Source organism: Alexandromys fortis, unplaced genomic scaffold (assembly GCF_014885135.2).
Source record: "Alexandromys fortis isolate MF-2015 unplaced genomic scaffold, M_Fortis_MF-2015_v1.1 scaffold_100_3062768_6864082, whole genome shotgun sequence".
In the NCBI taxonomy this organism is placed as follows: domain Eukaryota; kingdom Metazoa; phylum Chordata; class Mammalia; order Rodentia; family Cricetidae; genus Alexandromys; species Alexandromys fortis.
Genome location: NW_026067993.1, coordinates 2,167,121 through 2,188,857, shown reverse-complemented (window position 1 = coordinate 2,188,857; position 21,737 = coordinate 2,167,121). Strand labels below are relative to the sequence as shown.

At 42.2% G+C, this 21,737-nt stretch overlaps 1 protein-coding gene across 21 annotated transcripts in view; it reads left to right on the top strand.

Moving 5' to 3' along the window:
- Positions 1-21,737, top strand: part of Lpp (LIM domain containing preferred translocation partner in lipoma) — a 617,771-nt gene that overhangs the window by 199,684 nt on the left and 396,350 nt on the right. The window lies entirely within an intron of this gene.

Genomic DNA, 21,737 nt, shown 5'->3' with positions numbered 1-21,737 from the left:
GAGGGAGGGAGGGAGGGAGGGAGGGAGGGAGTGACAGCCAGACAGAGACAGACAATCCTGACTTCTGTTCTGACCAGGGATGCCTTCATGTATGACATATTTCTAGAACAGTCATTTTCATTGTGGGGTGATTTCTTCTGTCCCATGTGCATGTGTTCTGGACTGTTGGAGAAGAGAGGAGGGTGGGTCGAGCCAGGGATGCTGCTTATACAGAGGTGTCTCTTGCAAACTGACTAAAAACCGTGGTCTTCATTTGCAATGTATCACGAGGTCCAGTCTTTTGTTTTGTTTATTTTCTAATTTTCACAGAAGCACTTACCTCCTATCAGCGGACGGGGTATAGGAATACATAGCTTGTTTGGTTTTCTCTGAAAGCACACACAGGCTATTTATGGAGCCAGACGTGGAAATAGCCACAAATGATTCCACTGCTGTCCAGACCCGTGTGATGGCTTCTGAGGGTAGAGAGTGGAAGTTGTTACCTTTGTTTTACTCTAATGAAGAATCTGAACCAGGCTGACTTTGCAAGAAAACAAGCAGGCTATTTAACTCAGGGTCTGAGGAGGGCAAGGGATGGTAGTTGGCCATGCATTTCTTCCTGATGGAGAAGCAGGCAGCAGGTGGCCTCGGTGGAACATTCCTGTGTGCTGTCTTGTCCTCTTCCTTAGATACAGCAGGGGTTGAATCATGAGGCCCCTCACTAATAAGCCCTTCTAATTCCAGCCACCTTTTCATGTCCCTAACCTCTAAACACCATCTTTGTGCGTATTCACAGTAGTGATTAAATGTCAGCATATGGCTCATTGGGGTACACTCAGATCGTATCCAAATCACAGCCATTTAACTCAGAACGATGCATTAGAGCAGTCTCTGAGAATGCTTCACGAACAACCATGGGTGTATTGGAATGGCTGAAGTCGACTCAATCGTAGACTCACGAATTCATGGACATGTTGAGACAGATGAAGCTGGCAGAACAAATGAGGCAGATCCTGGGGTTTAGGAAGAACCTTTAGCTTTCTGAGACGCAGTTGATTGTGATAGATGAGTGATATGACCTTATGTGTATAATTTGAGCCACCCAGGTAGGTAGGAAAGGGTAGCTTCACAATCACAAGGCCCTCACTCTGATGTCTTTCTTTCTGGGTGCCTGCTTTATACCTCAAGTACAGAGGGACAGTAATCTCCCTTTGAACTCCTTACCTTCCTGTTGTGGATTAGTTGTAGCCTTGAGTAGTTTTCTTATATTCTTAGAATATAGGATTTACATATTAATTGGATCGTTGAATAAGTAATGTGGGAGAAAGGCAGGGTTCAATCACACCCTCCACAGGGCAGGACCAGAAAGTCAGGGTGAGCTATATCTGCAGGTCCTGGGAGCCCACAGAAAAACCTGGAGCCCACGGGCTGACCTAGGCCTCACTGGCTGATATAAGCACTGTGGCCACACAGTAGAAGGTGTGCTACACCTTTTACATACTAGTACTATTTATCACCAACAAAAATGACTGAGGCCTGTTCTAAGGTACATATCTAACTAAGAAGACAGCCGTTTTAATGTGAACATTCAGATACCACATTGGACGAGAGTACCATTACTGTGGACAGGAAGTATACTTCAGAAAAAAACTAAGTGGAGACTTGTACAAAGTTGCCAGGGTGTTCCTCTCGAGATCTATTTAATCCAAAATTCTACCTACCTGCTGAGCCTGCTGGTTTTGTTTGTGATTTTTGACTTCCATTCTTCTGGCTGTTATTTTTATTATGATTTGAAGAATATTGGGGATATAAGATTCTCTTTTTAACATGGCGAGCAACAACAAAACAACAAAGCTCACAAAACACTCTGAGGGATGGCTGTTTTGAATTTTAACATTGAGGAAACAATGGGCATTAAGGACGGGTCAGACACACGGACCTACCTTGAGCACTGGCCAGCGAGGGTGGTGGCTTGGACTCTTAGTGGATTAGGCTGCAGGCACAAACATGCAACTGTATACATCTCCCCGCCTCACCCACCGTCTCTTGCTGTCTTTTAGATAAAGGATGATTTCTTTTCCTTGTTCCTTTCTAAATATTACCTCCGCTGGGACCTAATTACAGCTGTTGCGAATGTACAGAACATCAGAAGAATAGTTGTGGACTCCCAGTGTTATCTTTAGCTCTCACAGAATGTTAGACACTAATTATAGACGTCCATTGCACACACAGGTATAAAACGCTTCCCAGTTTGTTGTCAAATTGCTGTGAGGAAAAGTCAAGGAAGTAGTTCTCATTAGCGCTTGAATTTCATGTAAAATCCCCCCCAAGGGTGATAATATTGAAGAAATGGACTTTAGGTTCTAAAGCTAACGCCCAGAGCCAAACCTCACCTTTACTTTTCTGTTAGTATTTTTTGTTAATACTAAAATTTTAGAAAAGGCTGTTTCTTAGTGTATAAAAAAAAAACACCAAGCTTTGTAGAAAATGCATACTTTGATGCCAGCTGCTTTGTTGAATAGCCGTATTTAAAGAGGAGTTTAATTCAAACTGTAGCTCATCATAGCATTTTCTGAAAATTTAAAAGCAATTGCTGTCTTTGGCATGTAACTGAACACTGCTATTTCCAATTACATATGTACAGTCCATGAAAACATTACACTCTCCAGAGTCAGCTTACCTGCAGAGAAGCAAGGGAACAAAATGCTATGTAGAAAAATAATGCTATGTCTTAAATCTGGAGGAGACCTGGACCGCATCTCATTTCCGTTTCTGTTTCGAGGGTCTCAGGAGAGGTATTTCTATCACTTAATTCATTTCATCCATGCTGAAATTGCACTTTTTTTTTTTTTTTGAGACAGGCTTTCTCTTCTTTGCCTAGGCTGTCCTGTAACTCGTTATATAATCCACGGTGGCCTATAATTCAGAGCTGTCTACCTGTTACAGCCTCTTGAGTACTGAGTTTACAGGCTAAGCCTCCATATCGTTCTTGAATTTATACAGTCACGATCTAGTTGGTACCTAAGATTTTCTGCCTTCTATATACACACACAGGCATACATGCATGTGCACACACGTGTGCTTGTGCTTGCACACACACACGCACTTCAACTTAATTGAATAAAGTTTCAGCATTGTATCTCAGCTAACATTGAAGATGAATCAATATCATTTATAAGTCTACCCTCATACAGCTTCAAGTTACCACTTTGTGATTGCCTTTCTGGGGTTCTTCTGTTAGCATAAATTATCTGATGCTGTGTACCTCAGCGCTCTATATTAAACAGCTCACCTACTGCCACATTTTATTAAATGATTATAATTTTAGTAGCTCCTTAATATTTCATTGAGTGGCCAGGCAGAGGTGACAGATGCCTTTAATCCCAACACTCGGGAGGCAGAGGCAGGTGGATCTCTGTGGGTTCAAGGTCAGCCTGGTCTACAGAATGAGTTCTAGGACAGGCTCTAAAGCTACACAGAGAAAACCTGCCATGAAAAACAAAAAACAAAAATAAAAAAACAAACAATACTCCACGCCCAAATTTCATTGGGTGGCTTTATATATCTTAGTTAAGCATTATTTTATTTTAAAATTGTTTTGTGATCAATACTTTGTGCAAACATACTGCTTAGTTCCTCAGAAATCTCAAATGTGAGGTCAAAAGTTTGGGATGTCAGGAGTCAGAGGCCAACATTTTATATTTACTAATATCTATTGATCATCTTTTTCTCTCTGTGGCATTTCTGTTTCTTCCATAGGAATGTGTGAATCTCAATCATTCTCTGTCTCTCTCTGTGTATGTATAATTGGAGTTTCCTTTTTATTGTAAGATTAAATATGCCTCCATACTAACAAGCCTAATCAAGATTTCATATCTCATTTGAAAATGAAGGGCTTGTAAAGTTAGGATCCCATTCATATCAAAACAAAAAGTAAACATTTTAATAAGCATTATGAATTCTTTTAAAAGAAAATTCTAGAACTTTTTTTTTGGTCATGCAATGAGCCCTTTGAAAAAATTGAGAGGTATGCCTTATTTTAAAATGAAAATGTAGAGATTGGTGAGTGGTCATTTACCCTCTACAGGTCTTGTAATCTGAGCACACTTTCAAACCAAGTGTTCTTGAGTTTCTTTTTTTTTAAAACTAAAATTTTAATGTTTTGAGAATTTCATACATGAGTACTATATTTACATAATTCCCACCCATCCCTCTCCCTCACCAACTCCTCTCTGGTTTGCACACTTCCTCTTAAAGTCCATGCCTTCTTCTCCTTCAGCTATATTGTTTGCTTAAATACATGTGTATGTGACATTAGATCTCAGATTCATTCCTCCCATATGTATCTGAAGTGGGTGGTGTCTTCAGCAACAGGTTCTTATTTTCAAGTTCTGGGAGGCAACCAAGGTCGATGGTAATAACCTCATATGTACACACACACTCACAGCAACCAAAGTCAATGGTAATAACCTCTTATACACACACAGGTATGCAGACTTGGTATTTGTGTATGCATATATATGTGTGTATATATTTTCTTCTTTGTCATTAGTGTTGCTTGATCTGTATGTGTAGGGATGACTAGTTGTGACTGAATTGAATTAGGGGTTTATCCCTGGGGAAGATGAATTCTCCCTCTCTCATGTCATTGATTGTTACAGCTCTTCATCTAGAAATAGAGCCTGGGAGATTTCTGCCATTCCTATTGGCCAACCAACAGGTGTTGGGCTTCTCTTACTTTGATAGCCATATTACTGAGACTGTGTGACTACATTCCCTGTCACCAAACAAGATCATCTCTAAGATGTTCTGGTCTGTCGGTTCTTTCTGCCACCGTTTCTGCCCTGTTCTCTGAGCCATCAGTACAGGGGTTGCATTCCATCACTCATTGTTGGCCAGCTGTGGGTCTCTGCAGTGGTTTCCATCTGCTAATAAAGAAGGCTCTGTGATAGGGGCGAGAGGTGTTTTTGTCTGCACGTGTAGGGATAACTAGGATGCTGTTAGAACAGATGCTGGGTTGGTAAAGAGACAGCAGTAGGTCCTCCTCTAGTCATTGACTAGGGTTTTTTTTATTTTTATTTTTATTTATTTATTAAAGATTTCTGTCTCTTCCCCACCGCTGCCTCCCCTTTCCCTCCCCCTTCCTCCAATCAAGTCCCCCTCCCTCGTCAGCCCAAAGAGCAATCAGGGTTCCCTGCCCTGTGGGAAGTCCAAAAACCACCCACCTCCATCCAGGTCTAGTAAGGTGAGCATCCAAACTGCCTAGGCTCCCACAAAGCCAATACGTGCAGTAGGATCAAAAACCCATTGCCATTGTTCTTGAGTTCTCAGTAGTCCTCATTGTCCGCTATGTTCAGCGAGTCCGGTTTTAACCCAGGCTTTTTCAGACCCAGGCCATCTGGCCTTGGTGAGTTCCTGATAGATCATCCCCATTGTCTCAGTGTGTGGGTGCACCCCTCGCGGTCCTGAGTTCCTTGCTCGTGCTCTCTCTCCTTCTGCTCCTGATTTGGAACTTGAGATTTCTGTCTGGTGCTCCAATGTGGGTCTCTGTCTCTGTCTCCTTTCATCGCCTGACGAAGGTTAATATGCAGGAGGATGCCTATGTGTTTTTCTTTGGGTTCTGTTTGTAGTGCCAGGTGGAGTTCCCTTTTATTGAGCTGGCCCCACGTTCAATTCGATTAGTGTCAATGTTGTACCCTTGGGGATGTCTTGCTGGGATGATCATTGTTGTGGTTCCTGGGCTTACAGCCTGATAGGCCTTTGATTGTTTTCTCCTATGGCGGTTATAGCACACACTCCTCAGGAAGGGCTTCTTCTGGGTTGATTCTTTCCGGATCTGAGTGTGTGTTGTATCTTCAGCAACAGGGTTTTTGGTTTTGGTTTGGTTTTTCTTTTTCTTTCTTTTTTTTTTTATTTGTTTGTTTGTTTCTTTTTGAAGACAGTTGTTTTTCTTTCTGTGAAACAGGTCTTGCTGTCTTGGTACTCACTGTGTAGACCAGGTTGGCTTCAAACTCACATAGATCTGCCTGCCTCTGCTGGGATTACAGTCGTGTGCCACCACTGCCTGGCGTATATAATGTATTTTTATGTGAACATAAAATAACATTTTCTATGGTTTTCCAAACATTCATCCTCTCTATATTTTACCCACCATCTTCAGTCTCCAATTAAAGTACTCTGCCTTTTCCCCAATTTTCTCCTTCTCAGCAACGTGTCCTACTTGGCCCCTCCTTGGGGATCTCCCCTGACCCACGGTTCCTCTTAACTCTCCAGATATCTGCAGTTGCTCCGGGTTGCATACTCACATATAATGAGTTGGAGCTAGGATCTACAAATAGGAGAGAGTATGCAGTGTTCTGTTTTCCTGGACCTGTGTTGCCTCAGTCTGTATCATATTTTCTAGTTCCAGGCATTTACCTGCAAATGCAAGATTTAATTTTCCTTGCACCCAGATGGATTCACAGAAGGATTCTACCAGTCTTTCACTCCTTCATTGAAGCCAGTAGTACACTACTACCCAAGACAGGCAAAGACGGATCAACATCAACAAATAGAATATTATAGGCCAGTATCTCTGATGAGCACAGTTGCAAAAATTATGAATCAAATGCTTGCAAACTAAATATAGATTTGTATATATATACATACATACATATATTTATTTAAGATATACACCAAGATTAGGTTGTCTTTGCCTTTGATATGCAGGACTAGTTCAATATATGTAAGTCAGTAAATGTAATAAATCATATAATTGGACTTAGAAAAATCACATGATATTCTGAATAGATGAAAAAAGATGTTTGACAAAAAGCTAACATGCTTTCATGATAAAATCTTAGAGAAAGTATGACGGGAGGGAGTGTATCTCATTATAATAAAAGGAGTACATTTGACAAACTAATAGCCACTATCCCCCTAAATAGAGAAAAATAAAATCCAAGTAAAATCAAGACTGAGACAATTGTCCACTGAATCCATTCTTTTCAATATAGTGCTTGAAGCGCTATCTAGAGCAATGAGACAGAAATGGGGAGAGGAGGATAGCACATAAGAAAAGAAGAAATCAGCTCATCCTTATTTGCAGGTGGTTTGATATGATGCATAAAAGAGGCCATATGATATTATACATTAGCGATCCCAAGAATTTTACCAGAAAAGTTCTAGAAATGGTCAGTGCCTTCAGCAAAATGGCAGGAAGCCAGTCAACACGCAAACACTTCTGTATATCAACGGCAAGCACAGAGGTGACGAAGACAGAAGTCATGGAAACTGTCATTCCCAATAGCTTCAGAAAAGGATGACTTAACCTAACCAAGGAATGGAGACCTCTGCCCTGAGGAAAGTCCTAACACTGGAGAAACTTGCCATGATCACGGAGTGTTAGAATCAATTTGACCATTTTATCAACAGTAGTTTGCCTTCCAGCCCCTCTTGGAAGTATTTGAACTGGTAATCCGCTGGATGTTTTCTGAACCTGCCTTTCTATGCCGTCTCGATGCTGAGATCCATCTGTGGATAACATCTGCTTTTGTATTTCTGTCCATCTAGGTGAACAGATATCCAGGCTGGCCACTTCAGAGGACTGCCAATATTCTATTTCACTTTTAATTTAAGTCATTTCTATTTTCTATTTGGTAGAACTGAGAAATAGATGAAGACGCTTGCATAAACCACTTAGAAAATTAAAAAAAAATAAAGATTTTTCATTAAAAGCTTTTGAATTAAAATCTAATCATAGCATTTCCCTCTTCCCCGTTCTCCTCCTGTGTTCCTCAAATTGATCGCCTTTTTGATTATTATTGTTGCATACATATAAAAAATGCATACATATATGCATGTTGCCTGCTGTGTCTGTGAGTGTGGCTAAACGAGACCTGAGTGATGATACCAGGAAACAAGCTAATGCAGAAAGAGGAGTTCTCATTGGTCCCGCCCCTAGACAAAGAACTGTAGACAGCTCAGTCTGCTGAGGGTGGGAGAATTACAAAGTAGGCAACCCTGAAGTCACATACACGCAAGACTTCTTTCAAAGGAAGTACTTTGTTATTTTCAAAATTTTGTGTTTATTTGTCTGTGCGTGTACTTGCATGCGTGTTTAGGTACATGTGGAATACTGAAGGGATAATGGATCCCTTGGAGGGAAGTTAGAGGTCGATGTGAGCCACCTATCATGGGTGTTCTGAACTAAACTTATTCATTTCCAGAGGCAGCTCACGTTCATATCCACCAAGCCATTCTCCAACCTCCTTTTGTGTATGTTTGACCAGGTGTGTTGGGTATGTGTGTGTTTGAAAATTTGGGCATGTGTGAGCATGTGCATGTGGACATCCTTGGATGTCATTCCTCAGGGACTGTCCACCCTGGTTTTGAGACAAGGTCTCTCACTAAGTCAGGCGTTCACTGATGAGGGTAAACTGGTTGGCAGGTCTTGCTCTACCATCTCCTTCCTGGCACTTAGGTTAGAAGTATGTGCCATCATGCTTGGCTCTTTCTTCTGAATTCTGAGGAAGTATGCTAGCAAGACACGCCCCTGCTCACTCTCCATTCTCCCAAGGCTTAACTACTCCGAGGAGCACACTTGCCAAGATGGTTATAATGAGGTAGAAGTGTCATTTTCTCAGGGCCCTGTCCCACATTCGTGGTGTGTCATAGCTGAAATGTTTGTGCTGCCCCTCCCTGCAATCTTTCCATTGTTGTGTGTGCTACAGGAACTGAGAGGATTGTGACAGCCTCAGCTGGTTTCTCTTCTCCTTTAGACACCATTGTTTGCAACAGTTCTGATCACCGTCTTTTCTCAGCTATCACATTGTAATGTTACTGCTATATTTAATTCTCTTTGGTTACCCTGACGCGAGAATATTTATTTATAACTTTCCTTGAAATGCCTTTGCTAATACTTTTCCTTTCTGTGCACACACACACGTGTATGCACACACACACACACACACACACACACACACTACAAAATGCTCATTTAATTTTGCTGAGCCAGTTACAGAATAGTGTTTTCATTTACAGCCGAGGAAACTGAGGCCTGTGAGCCCCGTGGGGCCTGAAAGCACTGGTGTGAGCTCAGTCAGTGCTGGAGTTCGTACAACTGCACCTTCTCGGCCCTTCTTGTTATTTTTCATCTTATTTACCAATCTTATTCCATCTCATGAGTTTCTGGAATTTTTCTTTTTCTTTTTTTTTGGCATGAGTGAATTAGTGACTTTTCTTGAGCAACATCAGTAGTACTGAGTTTGGGGCATAGTTCTCTCCTGCTTTCTGTCAGTCTCTGTACTTCAAGAGGATCTAGGCTGTGTAAGTATCTCCCCTTCCCTTCTCTCAAGATGCTGAGATATTTCCAAAGAGAGATGTTGTGGAGCTAGCGAGCTACTGCTCTGGTATGTTTGCAGTCCCCCAGCGACTCCCTCGAAGTCTAACTAGATTGTTAGTAACTGAACATTTGTGTTCAGAGATTCCTTTGCCCCTTTAAGCTGTGCCTGGTCTTTTTTTTTTTTTTTTTTTTTTTTTTTTGGTGACCTTTGATTTTTTCACCTTCATCTTTGAGGGAACTGAAAGTTTAGGAAGCTCGGTTACAACAGGAATCCAAGTAAATTCCCTCATAAGCATGAAGACTGAGTTGCGAATGTCAGAGGCAAGGGACTTCCCCTGTTGTCTTTGGTTAGAGAAACAGCCTGCAATGGAGCCCAGAGCAGAATGCTGAGATTAGATGTTTTGGGTAGTAATCGGCTTCATCATCAGCACTGAGTGCTTTGTGGGTTGAAACCTAGTCTTCCCAGAATCTACAAGCTCTGAGAAGAAGGCCTGCTGTCTGCATGGCTCACTTCCAGGGATGGCCCATGGCTCTGCACAGACAGAATGGATGACCTAGGCATGTCTTTTTCTCATAATATATTGTTGTCCGTTTTGTGAATCAAATTGTTAGAACCTTGGGGGGTTGTTTTTCTTTTAAAATCAGAATTTTGCTGTTACAGGTATTTAAGTAGAAAAGATTCAATGATTCAATAAGGGCTTTAGTAGCTCAGAAACCATCAAAAGGACCACGTGGAGTAGATGATCTATTGACCATCTAGAATTGAACCCCAGAATTACAATTAACCCCATTATTTTATAGCCAAGAAAGAGAAAGGTCACTAGGTGTTCTCTCAACTATTGAAATCAAGGATATACTCTATAAGAGACGTGATCAGAAAGGTGTTAATGGCTTCTGAGATATGGGATCCCGGTATTGTCTGCCACAGTTGCTGCTGACAAGCTCTCGTGCTGAGGAATGGCTATGATGATGTCAATGTAAAAGACAGCCCCCCTGCCCTCCACCAGGGTTCCCATAGGAACCAGGCAGAGCCCCAGACCTGACCTCTGCCCAGACTAGCCTTCCCAGTCTCAAGACAGTACCTATTTTTTGGCAGCATTTTTTTTGTAATCCATGCCTTGCACCAGTGCAGCCCCCGTGTTCTGTGGCACGTGTGAGGGCTGACTCACTGTCAGCCACAGTGAGTTTGAGGGACTTCACCGAACACTGTGGGGCTTGAATGTGTGGTCAGCACTCCGATGGGGCGCTCTATTAAGTCTCTGCTTGGTAGTATCATCTATTATATAACCACCTACTTCAGGGAAATCCTTTGGGGAATTCCTGTTTGTCAGAGAAAGTGCCTAAAAAGGAAAGGCCATGACCTGGGAGAGTAAAGTGTTTCGTTACAACATTTTGGAAAGTCCTAGAGGGAGACCCAGAGTATTACGGTCGTGGTCACTGTGTATGGGTGAGTTCTGTCTTAAGCAAAGGTTGCCAGATTCCCACCCTGGGCTCTCAACTCTGTCCTATTCCTCCCCCGGCCTTAAATGTGTGCTTAGAATTTGCAATGGAAATCAAACAAAACAGTTTACTTAAAATATATCATATGGAGATAGGACCTGTTGGCCTATAAGTAATTATTTCGACTTCTTTCTGTATGCTTCCGTAACACTGATCTAGAAATGTGAGAGAATTGTTAGCAATTCTGCTTGCACTACGCATGGCTGCCGAGCGAATTGCGTGAAGCACACGGTAGATGCTCTTTTTCATGTTCTAAATTAAGTCCCAGGTAAACTTTTTTTTTTGCAGTATTTACAAGAACATAAATATTATAGTTACTGGTAGTGCAAGGCATGGGAAAGATGGATGGTACACACGCTCTTGGAGCGTTTCAGCTTGTCTTTGTAGCATGCAGTGTTTGCTACTCTAGGAGAAAGGGGGTAGATTGAAGTTTGAGCTCTTTTGCTTCCTTCTATGTGACTGGGATTTTCTTATCCTTTCTTTTCGTCTTATTTGTTTCTTTTGCGATTTTATTTAGTCTTATTTTGTGTTTACGAGTGTTTGCCTGAATAATGTCTGTTTATCACTTGAGTACAGTGCTCACAGAGGCTAGAAGAGGGTATTAGATTTTGGAGGGACTTGGGTTGCAGATATTTGTGAGCCACCATGTGGGTGCTGGGAATTGAGTCTTGTTTCTCTGCAAGAGAAGCCAGGGCTCTTCACTGCTGAGCCAGCTCTCTATTCTCCAGCCTTTCCTCCTTAGTTGGGGGCAGATGCTCTAGAGTAGCAGTCTTAAAGTGTGCCTCCTGCTGCTCATTGCTCTGTGCACCTGTAATCACAGTTCCAGGCTTGAGAGGCTCATAGCTCTCTGAACCCCTTGGATCAGTAGCTGACTGCATTTGAGCTTCGCTCTTGCCAAGTGAACAAGACATCATCACAGCTCCTTGACCGGGTTACTTACTGTCCCACCGGAGCCACTTTGAACTGCTTCTTATTAATGGGTACACCAACCAAATCAGCGGGCGTAAGCTGAATTTACAATCACTCGTAGATATGAGGACCCGTGGAGAATAGTGTCTGGCATATGACCTAATGATTCAGACTTAGAGCTTAACTCTTAGTATTCCCAAACCTTTATGGTGTGTGTGTGTGTGTGTGTGTGTGTGTGTAGTCATCCTCTCTGGTTGAGCAATTATGGGATGGACTCTGGGCATTTGAAAGAAAACTAGGGAAGATAACATCAGTGTTGGCCATTCACTCATAGTCACTGCTCTAATTATTGTGACGTAGTGGGTTTCCAACTCAGTTCATAGCATACGGAGAATCAAGGAGGATGCCTTTTATGTTCATGAACAAGGTTGGCTGCATTGACTGCCCTTGACTAAGGTACCACAATTTAAATGTTCCAATAATTGTGTCTTTCTCCCAACTTGTCTAGTTCCTAATTAGTATCTCCTTCAAGACAGACTGCAGAAAGCACTTTTTGTGTGTTTGGAAGAAAACTTTGAATTCCATTGTGTAAAATGTGTTCTGAAGGTCAAAGACCATTTTTTGTTTTTAGAGAAACAGACTGAACTTGTGAGGAAGATATACATTGAGCAGGGAATTAGTGACATTACTTGTTTAAAGGAACGCCATGCATTAGAGAGTCAGTGGTTACAGAGTGAAAGGGGAGATGGGCCCGTGGTCCTTATATATGGATTTCAGCTATGAGGAACTTTATAGCAGCCATCATGCTTGTGTCATGGAAGGGTTGTCTTAAGATGTAAGGAGGTACATGTGGATGCATTTGCATGCCACAATAGAAATATTTTAATAATTTTAAGTCTTATTGATATTGCTTTCTGTACTGGTGATTGTTATTAGCTACTGATTTAAATTTCATCTAAAAGTGTGTGTGTGTTGTATGTGTGTATTGTCTCTTATATTCCTTGAATATTTAGCCAGTTTAGTGTGGTTTTTATACATTTCAGTTCTTTAGCATTGTGATTAAAAAAAAAATACTTCAGCAGCTCAACACCCGTACTCTCTTGGAGAACTTTCAGAAGGAATAACCATTCCTTCAGTGATTCTGAACGGGAGCTGAAACATCCAGGCTGGTCTTGCTCTGCTGCCATTGGTCAGCGGTTCAGCAGATTTTGCCTTATTTCAAAATCTTGAAATAAAACTTGAACAGTTTCCAACATTGTGGAGAAAGGTCTACTGTTGAAACTCCTCCCAGTTGTTTCACCCTGAGTAACTGCAAATGTGGCCTTCCTTATGTAGTCTGAATAATGATGCATCATAGCAGAAGCCTTCCTGGATTTCATACACGGAGTCACAATCTGGTTAACTTTTTAATTAATCAAGAAATTATTATTTTGAAACTGAATTACATATATGCATAAGGTTATTTCTTCTCGTCTTCTAAAATCCTTTCATAATCTTTGTTGAAAATCTCCATCACCCTTACCATCACTTCATTTTTCCACTATCTGAGCATTTAAAATGTTAACTTTCATTTCTATTTCGCTTTTAAAACAGAAACTTAAAATAGTTTAAAGAACAAGTAGAGACGCAGTTTATACCACAGAGTTTATCCTAACATCTAAAGCCCGTGATACTAACTCCAGTAAATGAGAGTGATCAAGCTGACTTTGAAAGCTATGGGATAGTTTTGCACACTGGCTGTTTCCCAGGTCTTGGTGAGCGCTGTGGTATTTGGGTTTCACAGACACGCAGTGTTATGTACAGAAGTACACCAATAGCACCCTCCTCATGAAAAATGTAAGTATCTCTCCCTTTTCAAGTTATTAGTAAGATGGGCTTTGTTGTTCTATCCCTATTTTTGTTAGGATACAAACAAAGGCATTAAAGAATTAAAAGTAATTAAAACATACCTCAAGTGCTAGTAAAATTCCACGGCCTATCTAATGGGTACAACAGACTTGTAAACAGATAACTAAAGCGTGGCGTTTAATACAAGTCTGAACACGCTGCTGAACGCAGACGAGTGAGCAGCAATTAACCTGCAGACCCGAGCACTTATTGGTAGGTTTAGCAGGAGAGATTTCAGATAACCACTAAAGAGACTCCTCAGCTTTATTAGGGATTATATTGTTGGCTTTTCCCATCATCACTTTCTCACCCCTTGGAAAGGCAAAACCTTTGTCAACGGGGCACATAGCATCTTAGCTTTGTACGTCCCGATTTCCATGTTCAGAAGTAAATTCTCCGAGTGCACGCAAACTCAAGTAGTTCTTTGCTCCTCGTTTTTAGCTGCTCACACATAGCACAAGTTTGCTGTTGCCTCCTGGGGACGACATTTTTATGGAAGCCTAGGGTACTGCCCAGAAAAACAATGTTATCAGAGAGTATAAAATGCGGTGGGAGGAAGTTGATTTTAGAGCTGGTGAAACTGAATCTGGAGATATTTTTTTTTCTTGTTCTCTGTGTCAGACAAAGCTGTTGAATGTGATTTAGAGTGAATGGTTGGGCATCAGGACTGAGTCTTTGGGAAGAAAGGTGCTTCATTCTCCCGGCCAGTTTAGTTGTCTTTTATCCAGTCTACCTGGTTATCATCCAGTGACCAGCAATGCTACTGACTAACCTAGACAAGCTTCCCACTATGAATTTTCTTTCTGGTAGAACATGTGGGCCTGCACACTGCCTCTGATAGCTTCTAACTGCTTTGTTAAGTCAGGGCAGCCACTTCAGCTCCTCTAAATGGATGGGGACGTTTTCATGTTACATTCCAATGAGAAGAAAACCATTAGTTCCTAATGTGTGTGAGACTCCCAGTGACCTCTCTATTATCTGTAGCATATCTTGTCGGCTTAGCCATTTTTCCTTCTTCTGTTACTGCTAAGAAAGTGGCAGAGGAATCTTCCTAGTACTTGTCCACTCTCTCCTGGCCTTCTCTGGAGCCCTGGTGTTCAGTGCTGTTTGTAGCCTATCAGTTCCTTGTTTCTTTTTTCAGTGATACTGTGAATCTGAAGGCAAGGTGCCTTGCAGGGGCCTGTCTCTATCCTGCGTCACTTCTGATGATAGTGACTTGCCTTTACTCCCCGGGGCCTGCTCTTTTTCCTATGGCTGTTGCTGGGTTCCTTTGGGGTTTTCAAATGCAGTCTGATTTTTCTGGCTTCCCACAGTGTTGTTCCCACAGCAGCAAGCAGCACATCAAGTACATTATTTTCTGTGCCAGGCAGGTCAAGAATCTGTCTTGATTCCTCTTCTGTCCCTCCATACCTCCTCTGTCTGGGGGGTCAGAATTTCTAGTAATTACAACTTAGTTTTATACGAACCCTCAGTTGACTCAGCTTATAGTCGTGGGGAACTATGGGACAGGAGAGTTGTTGGACAGCGTTTACAGGAAACTCATTCTAGCTTCCAACTGAGGAGCCATACTGGGTTTTAAAGGTGTACGTGGCTAAAGTCAGAGAGCCGATTAGTGACTGAGCGAGCAGTTGTGGCCGACTGTTCCTTGTCTAAGTCTGTTGCTGCTTCCAGTGTGTCCAGCGCCTCTGAGAAAGCCTATATAAAGGGTTGGCATTTCTGTGGAGTTCTTCTTGCTCCTTCTGAGCAATGCCAGCTGTCCATGCAAGGAGTGGGGCGTATAGCCAGTATCCTTTCCAAGCTGTCTGTAGAGAGAAGTTAAGGGAATACATGACATTTTCATCCCGGCCCGGGTCCCGCTTTACCCTTCCTGTTCTGTGTGACCTGATGCTTCCGAACATGATTGAGTTTGCCGTTCCGCTAGCAATTGTGTGTAATTTTCAGCCCGCCTTGTTCCTCAGCGCTGCCTTCCCACGCTTCCCTCACCCGCTGCAGCCTATCTGCTTTGTAATTACCCTGGCAGGGACTTACCTGTGCTGTTTAGAAAAGCTTTGCCTAAAGTGCTTATTTACTTGTGCATAGTAAGTCTTGATTGATACCTTGGTAATCACTGAGATTAATCCAAGACTCCCACCCATCATGGGAAGGGTCACAGAATTAGGAAAACAGGTAACAAGAAAACGGGGGTGGGGGGTGGAAAGACAGTGGATTTCCTCTGATGAGCTGAGAGGAAAATTATAGCTGGTTTGGGAATCTTCAGACCTAACTTTACTTGGTTTTTAATAGTTTTGCTGTCAGGATCTTTTCAAAATGCATGATGCCTGTGAGGAGACTCATGCTTAGTATGCTCCCAATTCAATGCTGGCGTCTTCAGAGGACATTTGCTCCCAGGGAACTAAAGTTGCACTATAGGCTCCTGTCTGAGCTACTCCTAAAGGCTGATTCTGAGCTTTGAAGGTCAGAAAGCCCCCAGCCAGACACTGGCATGTAGTACAGGATGGATAGCGTGCTCTCACTAGGGAAGTGTATTGTTGCTGTTGAAAAGATAGCAATATGGGTGGGGATCGGTAGCTGACTGGAAGAGGACTCGCTCAGGTGAACGGTGGCTTGTGTTCAGATCCTGCCTCGGGATGTGGGGAGCGAGGGGAACATTGAAAAGGAGAAGGAAGGCATGATGAAATCAGCTTTGAATTTCATTGAATTATTCAAGTCCAAATGACTATCCTCTTATATTTTTGGTTGTGAGCTGAGCCTTTAACGGCTGAGCCATCCCTCCAGGCCCCAAATGACCATCCTCAAATAAGAACATCAAATGCTGATAAAGACATGGGAGAAGAGGAAGCTTTTCTGCTATCTACCATTCACAGGTGACTTAGTTATGGAATCAGGCTCTGTGGCACCAGAGACAAGTGGGGAAAGAAAAATGGAATGAGTATACGAGGCGGGGTCTCATTCAGCTACAAAGCAGAAGCAACATAGATTGTTTGCCGAAAAATGTGTGCAACTAGAGATTATACATATTTAAGGTACAAACCCAGATTCATAAAGACAAATATGTTTTTCATGTATGTGGAGTAGGAAAAGAAATGTGAAAATAGGCAGAAAGCTATTAGGGAAGAGACAGGAGACCAAGGAGGCGGGGCGAGAGAACAGCAGGAGGGTTGAACACGTTCAGAGTATATATAGACATGCATGGAAATGTCATAATGAAATCCCTCTTTTTGTGTAATTAATAATGCTAACAATACTCTTACAGCAGTATTTTGATAATTCGAGAAAGGCACTGCCTCTCACCTGCAGAAGTCAGCTAAGAGAAACCCTTCATGGTTGAGGAGCATGTTATCTGAGTCTCAAATGCCTGTTCACATGAAAAATCCTGTTGATGATGGACATGAATGCTAGACTGAAGTCTGCCATCAACTTTTCAAGTTTGAACCACAACCCCTGTCTCCAGTTCCTACATCACTGAATTAGTGGGTGTTAATATCTGTGCCCTCCTTCCACATCAATTTATTCATCACACCGACAAAGCAGTTATTGAGGGACTAAGGCAAAGATGAATATGGATGCTTTGTGCCACTTAACTCTCAGCCCTGAAGTCAGAATGTCTACACAAAGATGCTAGGGCTCCATCTCAGCCGTGCAACGCTAGCTTGCCACACCCTAGATCGCACTGTGCCACCCCATCAGTGCAAGGTAAACAATCAGAAACGTACACAGATCCCACATGAGCACATTTGGAGGTGGCTTTAGAGACCACAGTTTAAAGCTTATAGCACCCAGATGTTGCATGATGCCGTATAACGGTGGCTTGTTCTTCAGTGATCTTAGTGGTGCTTATAGAATTCAGTATTGATTTGGAGGGAAGCAATAGGAAATAATGATCCATTATCAGCCTGTTCTCTGTCACTAATGCCGGTGAATTGGCACTCATAGACTCCTGGAGAGGGTTCTTCATTTTACTGTGGCCCTCAGTTTTTTTTTCCTATACAGGGAGGGTCTTGATCATCATCAACATCTTTGTCTTCTCTGTGGTTTGGATTAGTTTGGTCTGTTGGATATTGGCTTCGTCAGTCAGTCTTTGATTGTTTAGTATGATAGAAAGGATATATTGTAACCACTATGATCTGAGAGAGATGGGGATGGTAAGAGCCCAGACCACTATTTCCAGAAATACAGACTTCCAGGAAGAATTTATGTTGAAGCTGTTTTACGTTTGTGATTTGGTGGTTGTATATCCTAATCAATTTGTGCAACCTCTTAGAACTTTCCTTTTGGGGATGGTTGGGCAGGTAGCAATACTTGGGATCAAATCCAAGGCCTTACCCATACTAGACAAGTGTTCTGCCACTGAACCATAGCCCCATCCTTAGCCTTATATTCTTGAATTTTAAAATGTGGGTCATGATAATATCGTGCTGTGATGACTCTGTGGTCTTTAGACATCACTTCACATATAGTCAACCCTTAGGAGACACTCGGTAATTCTCATCTATCTGTGGCTTTACTGTTCCTGTATAATTGCTGGGGAGAGATGACAAAGAGAGCCACAGAGATGGTGATCAGTGAAACCATGTATATTTTTCCTACTTGCTTTGCACTGAGCCCAGACCCTAAAGGGACAGGGCACAGTGTTTGTAACTCTTTTAGCAGCAGCTATGTGGCTAGGATCAGGGTCCTTTTTCCTGTTTGCCTCCCTAGAAGCAGCCATGTGGCTGGGATCAGGGCCGTTTCTCCTGTTTGCCTCTCTCCTGTTGCTGCAGCTTCATTTTCAGTTTCTGGGGCGGGGGTGGGGGGTCTTCTGTTTCACTTCTTGATTTCACGATAGATGATCATAAGCCTAGAGTGAAACCTACCTCAGAGGAAGGAAGAAGCTGACAGGCAGAGGAAGGAAGAGCAAGGTGAGGGCTGGCACAGCAAAGCCCACTCTCTCCCCTGCCTGCGTGTATGTTTTCTTCACTGATTCTGTCCCTGACAAGCTAATAGGGGCCTCAACAGGCATTTGCCATTCCACCCATTCCTCGAACTCGCTTATTAAAAGCAAGTTGAAGATGTAGAGAAAGAAGACAGCTATAAAACATTAGAGCTTTTGGAAGTTTACAGATGTTCAGTTTGCAGGTGCACATTTTTTCTTGTAAAAGTCTCTCTAATTTAACTGAGACTCAAAATAGGGCCAGAGGGACTCCATATTGAAAGCATTGCATTCACCATGTTCCTTAAATCCATCTTGCACGAACTAATGTCTCTATCCCTTACACATACTTTGGTTTGTTTCTGTTTGTCTCTTCCTCCTCTTCTATTTCTCCCCCACTCCCCATCATGTTTGTATGTCAGGTCAGAGTACAACTTCAGGTGTCAGTCTTCGTTACCTTGTTTTTGAGGAAGAGTTTCACTGTTTTCCACTGTGAGGGCTAGCTGAGTTAGACTTTCTGGGGGTGATTCTGTCCCTAGCTACAATCTCCCAGTAGTAGAATTGGGGTTACAAATGTTCACTACTGTGTTCCGTTTTTATGTGAGGGCTGAGGATTTGAGCTCAGGTCCTTACACAGGTATGGTAAGTACGTTAGCCACTGAGTTTTCTCCTCAGTGCCCGTGTTGTTCATTCTTCCCATTGTTCTTGTTTCTGTTATATTTCCTAATCTCACGGCTCTTCAGTTCCTGATAGGAGCCGCCTCTCTAAACCTGCTCTCGTTCTTTTGACAGATCCTCGCATTTTCCTGTCTCCTTTCTACGTGACTCCCTTCATTGCACTTAGATAAATGTAACTCCCCCAGACATTATACTTTTTGAGTCATGGAGGAGATTCTGATTCATCTGGAGAAATAGTGATAGGCATACGTTTATTTGATCATTAAATTAATAGGTATTTTCGTTGCATCCTTATAATGAACTGGACTTTGTGGTTATAGTATGATAGGAGTTCTGCTCTCAAGCCTTGGAGACTTGACTTTGGGACGTAGGCGTGTGAGACATGTGTGAGAGCAGGACGATAGTACTGTGACTGAAAGGGGGTCCAACCTGGACAAAGGATTAAACGCATGGCTTACAGGCTAAACAACCACCGGCAAGTAGTTGCTGGGGCACGGATGATGCATTATGGGTGAGAATTTTTTTGTAACTGAGGGGTAGCTCTTTTTGAATGGGTTCAGTGATAAGATCTTGAGCAAAAGATGAATTTTCTGTCAGATGTAAATGCTATCACATCATCTTAGGAATATTCTCATAAAGGTATTAGAGATAGGCTTAGTATCTGTTATTAAAGTATCATCACATGTAGAAGTATTTTCACCAAATTCTGATGAACCTCTGAAGATCAGATTATTCAGGGTCCTTATTAAGTTAATTGAGACCACACTGGGATTCAGAGCCTCTGAGAGTGAAGTCTGCTAATGAAAAGGAAAAGTGCCCAAGGGCACACCTCTGCCGAATGACCTAAGGACCTCATGCCCAAAAGTCAGTACAAAAGATGAATTTTTCAATTGTACGGCAAACCACTATAACTGTAATTTATATTTTTTTCTAGGAGGACTAAGATGTTTCAATATCTGGGAATCTATCAATATGATTCATTATATACTTACATACATACATACATAATACATACATACATACCAAGTTAAGAGAGACAAAGAAATTGTGTCAATGAATGCTAATGGGGAAGTGGAGCCTCTGTACAGTTGCGAGTAACTGCAGAGGAGGTACATATGCTAATCAACCATTCCTGCTTAAGATATTTTCAAACTGTCTGTATCTTAGGATAGCACAGTGACACCACCCAGCAATTTCCCAGTCATTGCAGCAGGTCGGGAGATTGATAAGTTGCTTTCTAGTAAACTAACATTAGTGTGTAAAAGTACTAGAAGAATCCAGTAAAAGAATATGCTGCTAACCACCCCCCCCCATAGGAGGGTCACACAGCCCAGCATCCGAATTGGGGGGATTGGAAGAAAATGGAGTCGGTGGAGCTAGGCACACCATAAAGACAGGGTCAGCAACACAGAGGATTATGAACCCCGGAGCACTGATGACATCCAGAAGATGCTGTGCTGGCCATCTGCAGACAGATGTCACCCTCTGTGGAGGGCAAGCTCCAAGGGCTTCACGCGAGGGCGGAGGCATGGCAAGGAGAGCTCACAAGACAGAGGGTGCAGAGCCGACTTTGGTTTTCATGAATCTTACCCTCTTTCTCCTGCTACAGTTCCAGCAGTTACCTTTTCCTTTGTGTCTGCAGCATAGCTAATTAACCCAGCACACCAGACTTAGTAAGTAGTGCAGGCTGGCTCTGCAGATCTGTGGCTTTGTCTTCAAGACCATCACCGGCTGCATTAGTTCTTATTGAAAGGCTTTTGTTTTGGAGTAGCTGGATGTGCAGCAAAGGAACGGGGATGCTATTAATCAGTTTAAAGATAAACAGTCAAAACAGACAAGCATGCATCGTGCTTTGGAACATTTAATCCTTTCTGGGTTTCATTTATTCACTGTTTCCTCTTCACCTTAGTCGTGCTGAAAGTAAAGATAGTACTGTTATTCCAATTTCATAAAAGAGGCTCAATTAATAAAAAAAAAGGTTTTTCCCCCCTCTACCTTAGAGAAAAGTTTAGTTTGGGTTTGGGTACTTAAGTCTGTTTGAATGATTCTAAATGCTCAGCTAGATTTAAAAACTCTTAGTAAAATAGACATTTATTGATTATTGTTCTTTATTGGTTTTGTGGCATGTCTTAGTGCGGAAATTTGTGGATATCTAAAATACAGTCCCTGTCTTCTCGTGAGCTCACAGTTACTCAAGTGTATGTGTCTTGGTGCATGTACACAGGGGAGGACAAGGAAAAGAAGGGCTCTGAGACCTGAGGGCCACCAGTGTCATCTTTGGCCTGTCTTTAATCTCAACTTCCTTCCCTTTGGTTATACATAGAGTTATCACCATCTTTGGAAAGAATGATTTTAAATCATAATTCTTTTGACCCTCTCCTCATTGGAGTCCTAGATTATTCTGTGTGGCCATGCCATGGGCACACACGAATTCCTCAGAATACTGCTCCTCAGCTTCTTCTTCCCTCTTGATTGCTAAGCCACATGCTGAGGCCTCCATTTGTTCCTGCATTTGCTCCGTGCTTTGTCTTTATAGACATCTGGAAGTAATCAT